This window comes from Babylonia areolata, chromosome 23 (assembly GCF_041734735.1).
Source record: "Babylonia areolata isolate BAREFJ2019XMU chromosome 23, ASM4173473v1, whole genome shotgun sequence".
In the NCBI taxonomy this organism is placed as follows: Eukaryota; Metazoa; Mollusca; class Gastropoda; order Neogastropoda; family Buccinidae; genus Babylonia; species Babylonia areolata.
This window is the reverse complement of record NC_134898.1, coordinates 50,442,433-50,451,403: the sequence shown is the minus strand read 5'-3', so window position 1 is coordinate 50,451,403 and position 8,971 is coordinate 50,442,433.

The following is an 8,971-nucleotide window of genomic DNA, read 5'->3' as shown; positions in this document are numbered from 1 at the left end:
GATGATGATGATGTAGGGTGTGTGTGTGTGTGTGTGTGTGTGTGTGTGTGTGTGTGTGTGTGTGTGTGTGTGTGTGTGTGTGTGTGAGTGAGTGAGTGAGTGTGTGTGTGTGTGTGTGTGTGTGTGTGTGTGTGTGTATCATGTGTGCATGTGAGTGCGTGTGAGAGCGTGCGTGCGCAAGTGAGCGTGTGTACATATACGTGTGTCTTCCGCATGCCATATTTCGTGTGTGTGTGTGTGTGTGTGTGTGTGTGTGTGTGTGTGCGCGCGCGCGCGCGCGTGCGAGGAGGACCACTTCTGACTTCTGCATCAGCTGTTTTCAGACATCGCTCGTCCGTACATTTTTCCGAAGTCTCAGTCAACACCCCCTTGTCCCCCCACCCCCTCCAACCCTCACCCTCTCCTTTACATTCCCTCCATCCCCTTCACACAATGCCTTACACCCAGTCCTGCTACACACACACACACACACACACACACACACACACTATGTAAGCGTGCAGATTAAGCACATTATGCAGTGACCCCAACCCCGTAGCAGCATGATTCCTCCAATCCTGCAGCACACTCCCCTTAAATTAGTACTACATTTCCTTCTTCTTTTCCTTGTTTCTTCTTTCCTTTTTTTCGGTGACCAACAGCAATCACCAACCCTTTTTCTTTTGTTTTCCTTTCCCATTCTTCTTAGGGAAAAAAAAAGTCCATTCAGAAACGTCCCATTGCATGTTGAGTCGTATCGACTTTCACCCCTCGCAATCTACCCATTCCACCCTAAACCTCCATTTCCTACCCCCCCCCCCTCCCCTGTGTGACACTGCCCCCCTGCCATCTCCCCCATCTCACCCTAATCCCACCCCCACCCCCACCCCCTAGCTCTTACCTAATCCTCCCCCTACCCATCCAGTCATACCCCCCTTTCCTACCCCTTCCCAGTCCTGATCTCATCCCCACTATCACATCCCTCCCTGTACGCTACCCCCCCCCCCCCCGGCCCCCTCCCCCCCATCCCCCAACGCCTGTTCAACACTGACCTTTAATCCCTGTTCACCTTCTACACTAACCCTTCACCTGACGTAATCTAACCAACAGCTTACAGCTTAACACAATCAAAAATGGAAGGCAGACAACATATTTTCCTTCAAAGAACGGAGTAGAATTGCTGCCGGTGATCCCCGCAAAGGGCAGTAATTTGCAAGGAAAGTTATCCATTTTGTGTTGTTGTTTCCAACGATGTAACAACAAACGTTGTATTTATAGCACATTGATATATGCAAAAACATTGCATCAAATGGATATAGGGTTACATAGTGATGGAAAATCAGTAGTGGCCTGGAAATCAAAAGGGATGAAATAATGAAACATGCAAAAAATTTGGAAGTTGACATTATGGTGTTGATAGTTGGGTTAGGTGGAAGTGTTGGCAACATTTAGCTGGGACTTAGGGTGATTTCTGCGGGGATCACAGGCAGTAGTTTTACTCCTTGGAGGAAAATGTGTTGTCTGTCTTCATTTTTGTATTGTTTGTGTTGAGCTTGTTGGAGAAGTTACTTTACGGGAAAGATGGGGGGGGTGGGTATAAGCAGCTCTATAAGAAGATGGATTTGTTATGACGCTACGAGTGTGGGTCACTATGTATGTGCATAATCTCTAAACCTATTCTACCACTCTAAAACCTGCCAACAGGCATACCTAAACAAATATATATACATCAACTCAAGGCCTCATTAAAACGCGTTACGTTTCAACCATGCAACACATGTGCTCCGGCCAATTGTCGTTATCCATTTGTCCCAACGCAGTCACACGTCCTGCACAAAGTCAAACTCAATCAATCACTCACCCTTTCACTTGTACTGGTTAGTAATAGTCAACTGTAGTCACCACTGCTCACCAAATGTCCGGCGACATTGAAGGTTTTCCAGTTTCAGTAGTTCAAGGAGGCGTCACTGCGTTCGAAAAAAATCAATATACGCTACACCACATCTGCCAAGCAGATGCCTGATCAGCAGCGTAACCCAACGCGCTTAGTCAGGTCTTGAGAAAAAAGTAATAAATAATGGATAAATACATAAAAAATAACTACTGCGACAAATAATAATATGAAAGAGGCGCAAAAACGTGATGAAGTCAACTATAAGCTTAAAAAAAATATATATAAAGAAATAAAGAAATAAAAAAAGGCAATAATGATGCTAAAATAAGCAAATAAATGTAAAACATGCAGACACACATTCACACATACACAGACATATGCATAACAGATATGCACCAAACATTGTAGGCCACTCGCTTTCCCAGCCCTCTCTCTGTCTTTCACACAGGTCAGTAATACAACTGTGATCTCTATGTATGTCAGTATTGCGCGCGCGTGAGCGTGTGTATGTGTTTTATATACATTTATCTGCATATATGTTTATCTATTCATGTCATTGTTATTCATATTTTTCTACATTTCTCCTTATTTCTCTCTCTCTCTCTCCCTCTGTGTGTGTGTGTGTGTGTGTGTGTCCTGTGCTTCATGATATAGTACGTGGTAGCCATTCTCAACGTGTGGGGAGTGAGTTCTCTACAGGCATGCACCGTTGTAATACCACTTCCCTTGAATGTATCGCAGACGTCATTGGTTGACTGGTTCAGTCGCAGGGTAGTGTACAGGCGGGGGGTTAGTGCGGAGGAGGGGGGTGGGCGGAAGACGGGGAATATGACGCAGAGACGTCTTTAAAAGTTTGTTTGTTGTTGGCGTGTGTGTGTGTGTGTGTGTGTGTGTGTGTGTGTGTGTGTGTGTTTGTTTGTTTTGTTTGTTTGTGTTTTGTTTTTTTTAGTGGGATTTTCGTCGGTTGAGGTGTACAGTGGACCTTGTCGTCTGTGAGACTGCTCATTGTTGTTTGCACGTTGTGTGTGTGTGTGTGTGTGTGTGTGTGTGTGTGTGTGTGTGTGTGTGTGTGCACTGGCACGTGCGCGTATGTGTGTGCATATATATATATATATATATATATATATATATATGTGTGTGTGTGTGTGTGTGTGTGTGTGTGTGTGCACTGGCACGTGCGCGTATGTGTGTGCATATATATGTATATATGTGTGTGTGTGTGTGCGCGCGCGCGCGCGCGCGTGTGTGTGTGTGTGTGTGTGTGTGTGTGTTATTTCATTTACCGTCTACGTATCTTTCACTTTAGTATACTATCATGTAGTAATACATTTGTTTTCTTTGTTTTATCATTATTTTCATTTCATTGTATGTAAATGTTTGACACAAACCTGTGAGAGGCTGTCAAGGTCTGGTCAGCGTGTTGGATATATGCAAAGGTCAGGCATCTACTGCCCACTCGCCTCCCCCCTACTAGAAAAAAAACCCATCGTGGAACGAAGTCAGGGAATCATACCAGGAAAACGGCAAAGCTTTGAACCATAGTGTAATTAATGTTCAACAACCGGAAACTATCAATCAGTCAAATACATACAGTAATTCAATACGATTAAGGCAGATTCATACATTATCAAACAGGATACAACCGAACGCTTTTATAACTAAGTTCAGCAAAGATATCAGATGCATATGTGGAGAACATATTTCTAGCAACTACGTATGACAGAATCTAAAATGTTTTTTGACAGACTTCACCAAAAGTTCTTTTGAATGTGTTTTTAACAATTCCAATATGTTATTTGTTATTGCAGAAGGTTTGCTGCGTGGCCCTATAGGACATTTGTTACAGTTGTTATAGTTGTTTGATGTTGGCGTTCATAATGTTTCCATTTTTCCCTAGCGTTGTCTCTCCCTATTCACCCTCCATACATACACACACTTTTCCCGCCCCCCCTTCCACAACCCCTACCCCCTCGTTTTTTTTCCCCCGTATAATATCACTTCAAGTGGAAAGACGTTAAACTGAAGACAACAACAACCCCTACCCACCTCGCCCCCCCTCCGTCCCCCCGCCCCTTTAAAAAAAAAAAAGTGTTTACAGCAGATGTGGTCAAGCGTATGTGGATTAGTCTGCACGCTCTCACACTTCCTTGAAACTGAAAGTGAAAATCGTACAGTGGAGGTTCGGGTAGAGAGGTGCACATTCAGATGATAAAGGAAATATTCATAAAGGCCACAGACTTATATGATCAAGGGGCGATAACAACATTAATGTTCATAACGCCACCAGAACTATATCTTGTAAGTGAAAGGGTTTATACATATGTAATGTCAGATCAGTATAACCCCATTATCTACCACCAGCAAAATCAATTAAATTCAAATATGCATGCGTAAACTTTCTTTGGAATAACTTTTTTTTTCACGAAGACCACACAAAACGGGACATTTCAAAAGGAAACTTACTCCATCTTCAATCGATTCTTTTCATAATCGACACAACAGATCAGAACTGTATACATTTTTGTAACGGTACCTGTGGGTGTTTATTTCGGATATGCTTTATCAAAATCTTGACAAAATCAATCTAAGAATACATAGGTTTCGCTAAATGAGTAGAAACATAACCTCTGTACACTTGCACTAATGGTTGAAATAGAACGGGTGGGTGAGGATTGTGGGGTGAGGGTAAGGGAGGAGGGAGGGTTCATTTGTCTGACGTCTCTGCAGTCTCCAGCAAGAACTGGGCCAAAACACCTGCTGGTCGCTCTCGTGTGCAGAAGGAAAAGGGCTTCCGGTGTAATTTCCGCGCAAGGGAGAGCCCGGATGTCAGGCCATGTTCTTTTCGTTTGTTTGTTATCGTTCTTGGTTGCACTGAACGAGTGACTTTCTTTTCTTTTCTCTAAACTAAGGGATAAGCGGCACTTTGGTCACCGTCACCGATCCCTCAGATTCCGAATCCTTTGGGGCGCCTTTGAAGCTTTGTCAACCAGCTTTCTCCAGTCCTCGCGTCTCTCGGCCGCTCTCAGGCACTTTGGTACTTTGTCATTAATTATTTGCTTATAAAGTCCACGTGGCAGGCGGATACTGTGCCTTTTTTCACCTCAGTCGTTCGTCTCCAAGGTTTGAACAGTACACAGGAAACAAAGTACATATAGGCTAATCCGTATGATAATTATCTAAGCATGTGACATCGACTCACATCATATCAATATGAACACAGAACAAAGTACATATGAAACATATAATGATTATTTGAGCATGTAACACAGAAACACGTCATATCAATACGAGTACGTCATAAAAATATAATTGTCGAAATTGACCATCCAACTGCGACCCTTCCTTTTTGTCTATGCTTTTTTCCCCCTCATAGAACCCATACTGAGTTTTTAATTGAGTAATGAGTATTTTGACCGATAGTAGACGTTTTACGAATATTTACCTCCTCGGATACATATATTGCCAGTGAGAGTATCATATCTTCATTTTCTGTCATCAGTATGCCGAACAAATCTTTTCTCTTCACTGGAGCTGTATTGAAAAGGGTACATTTTTTTTTCGCAATTCTTCGAATCTTTTGCAGTTAAATATGAAATGGTTTTCATCTTCTGGGCTTTCGACACGCATTGGGCAAGGGGATGTTGTTACGTCTGAATCGAACCATCTTCTGTAGGCATTCAGTCCAAGTGCTCTCAATCTGAGCCTCGGAAAACAGATTCTATGCCACTTGTTTGTTACGATCTTGATATATTATTTCTCTGTTTGAAAAATTGATTTAAGTGAATAGAACTATCAATACCTATCATTGCTCTCTATTTCTCTGTGCCAGTTTTGTTTGTAAAATGCTATAAATCTATCTTTAAATTCAGATACAAATCCGCTCTTGTGCCCTACTCTTTGGCACATCCAGACCAGACCGAATCCATGTTCCGTTAGTGTTTCCTTGATGTGGAATTCCCAGTTCTGTTTGCCCTCCTCCTCTTGCAGCAGCAGCATCTCGTATGCTTGCCTACATAATCGTGATGTTGGCAGTCTAGCATGTTTGAGCCAATATTTCACGCATTTTACAATTGATTTAATATGCAATGGGTGGGAGAGAGTAGACATCCCTGTCTGACTCCGACCCTGGTTCTAAACCAGTTACCCGTGCTACCATTGAAGAGGACTGCACTGGTTGCTCTTTCGTATAGGTTCTGTATGGCTTGGATGATGTCTTCACTGATGTTGAATTTGTGCATGGTGGCCCATAAGGCAGCGTGCCATACCTTGTCGAACGCCTTCTTGAAGTCAATGAAGACGTGGTAGAGGTCTCTTTGGTGCTGGAGATATTTCTTGCACAGCAAGCGCAGGTTGAAGATTTGTTCTGTTGTGCTTCTCCCTGCTCTGAAGCCGGCCTGCTCTTCGGCGATGATCATTTCTGCTTGCGGCTTCAGTCGGTTGAGAAGGACCTTTAGCATGACCTTGCTGGGGTGGCTGATTAGGCTGATAGTGCGGTAGTTTTTGCACTGTTGTAGATTGCCCTTCTTGGGGATTGTGATGACCAATGATTGTGTCCAGGTGGTTGGCCACTCTCCCGTCTGCAGGATCTTATTACAGATGGTGGTGAGGGCATCAATCACCGCTTCGCCTCCAGCTTGAATCAGTTCGGCGGGAATGTTGTCGACGCCAGCTGACTTCCCTGCTTTCAGTGTCTTCACTGCTGCCTCTACTTCTTCCCGAAGAATTGGCTGGCTGTCGTTGTTGGTTGATGGGGGACAGTTCAGAACTGAAGTGTCACCTTTGGTGTCATGGTTGTACAACTCGGAGCAATATTCAGTCCAGCGCTGTAGGATGTCTTTTTCTTCAATGAGGCATTTCCCTGATTTGTCCTGGATGGTGCTGACTCGTCCTTGCTTGGTTGTTGTCAAGTTTTTGACAGTTGCGTACGCTCTTTTTGAGTTGTTCTTTTGTAGGTTGTCTTCAATCTCTGAGCACTGTTGTTCTATCCAGTTTTCTTTTGCTTTTCTCATGCTGGATTTGACCTTGTTGTTGGCGGTCCTGTATTTGTTTGTTCCTTCAGGGGTGCCTTTCTTGTTCTTCAGTGCTCTTCGTTTATCGCATAGGTCGAGGATGTCAGGGGTGACCCAGGGCTTCTTCACTGGTCGTTTTGTGCCCAGAACTTCTTTGGCAGTCTCAGTCACTGCAGTGTTAAATACAGTTGTTTCTCTGTCGATGTTCACCTCGTCGTCCTGCAAGATGGTCAGTGCGGCGAATTTTCCTCCAATCATGGCTTTGAAAGATTCTGCAACCTCTGGGTCTTTCAGTTTCTCGAGGTCGGATCTCATTCGTGTGGTACCTTGCTTGGCAGACAGAGAAAGCGGTGGGAGGACAACATCAAAGAGTGGACGGGCCTGCCATTTGCCACAACTCAAAGGGCCGCTGAGGACCGAGGCAGGTGGCGCGAGCTGACCAGGCAGTCATCCATGGTGCCCCAACGACCCACCCACGGGTCAAGGGATAGATGATGATAATGAGATGATGCAATGGGTACCTGCCAGTTTCGCCATACATTATAGTGTTTGATGAATGTAATGGGACACCAAGAAAGCGCTTCATTGCAAAAGTATGTACTCTTTCCATTTGATTATTTGTCATGAGTCCTCATATTTCCGCTCCATAGTTCAAGACTGGCTTAATTTGTGTGTCGAAAAGTTTCCAGAAAAGCTGTGCGCATCAGTCGACCGTATAGTCGCCTGAGTGATTTTATAATTTGGATTACACCTTTTTTCCCTTTTCTATTTGCTTCATCCCACGCAGACGTCAAACTCAATTTAGGTGTGAATAACATTCCTAAATATTTATATGAACTGATATCTTTTATTTCTCTATGTCCATAGCACCATTTTTCATGAGTTGAAAGATGACCTCCATTGCGGAAAACTATAGTATTGATCTTATCGAGATTTACTGTTAATTGTAGTCTGCCTGTTTCTTGCTTAAGGGCATTTAATTGATTTTGTAACCTAATGGGTGTGTCAGACAAGAGAACAACATCATCAGCAAGCAGCATTAAGAACAATTCTGTTGCCCCAGGTATCATTTGTATTCCATGTCTACCCTTCTTTGATAACTCTACTGCCAATCCATTGAAGAAAAAGGAAAACAGCTGCGGGCTTAGCATACAGCCTTGTTTAACCCCTTGTGGACACTGAAAAAAAAGTCGGAACAAATACCTTTGTCATGAACACATACAAGTACAGAATCGTATATGCTTTTAACGGCCATGTAAAACATTCCATGTACCCCGCTTTTTCTCAGTGTACTCCACAGAATGTTTCTGTTCACAGAATCAAATGCTTTTTTGAAGTCTACGAATGCTACGTATAGCTTAGTTTTGCGTAAAAGATGATTTTGGACTGGAGCGTATAAAGTGAATATATGGTCAACAGTGCTATAACCTGTTCTAAAGCCCGCCTGTTCCTCTATATATTTTTTCTTCTATTTTTGCCCATTTTCTTAATCTGCGTTTTAAAATGTGTGTATACACTTTACTAATTGCACTCGTCAAGGCTACTCCCCTGTAATTGTCCGGGTTATTTTTGTCTCCCTTTTTATGTATAGGCACAATGATGGTTTTTGCCCAGTCCAACGGAAATGTTTCACTTTCAAATAATTTGTTGAATAGGGTAACTAGGATTTGCATAACATTATTGTTTGCATTTTTTTTTTTTTTAGCATTTCGCTGGTAACATAATCTGGGCCGGCACTTCTGCCCGATTTCAGGTGTTTTTGTAATGATTTCCTGTTCTGAAATTGGGTCATTGAATAGAGGTTCTTCCTCTACATTTACCATTTCTTCCGTCATTACTTCTTCCTGGTCAGAACTATTATCAGCTGTATCAAAGACGTTAGAAAAGTGGTTATGCCACTGTTCGGAGCTAATGTCACTGCTTTCCGGTTAACTGATTTTATTATTGACCAGAACAGCTTAGGGTCATGGACGCAATTTCTAAATTTTTCTAATTTGTCTCCTTCATACGTTCGTTTCTTTGTTCTTTGTAGCTTAACATAATCCTTTCTCTCCTAGCATAGTCTTCTTTCCACTGATTCTTAACGGTT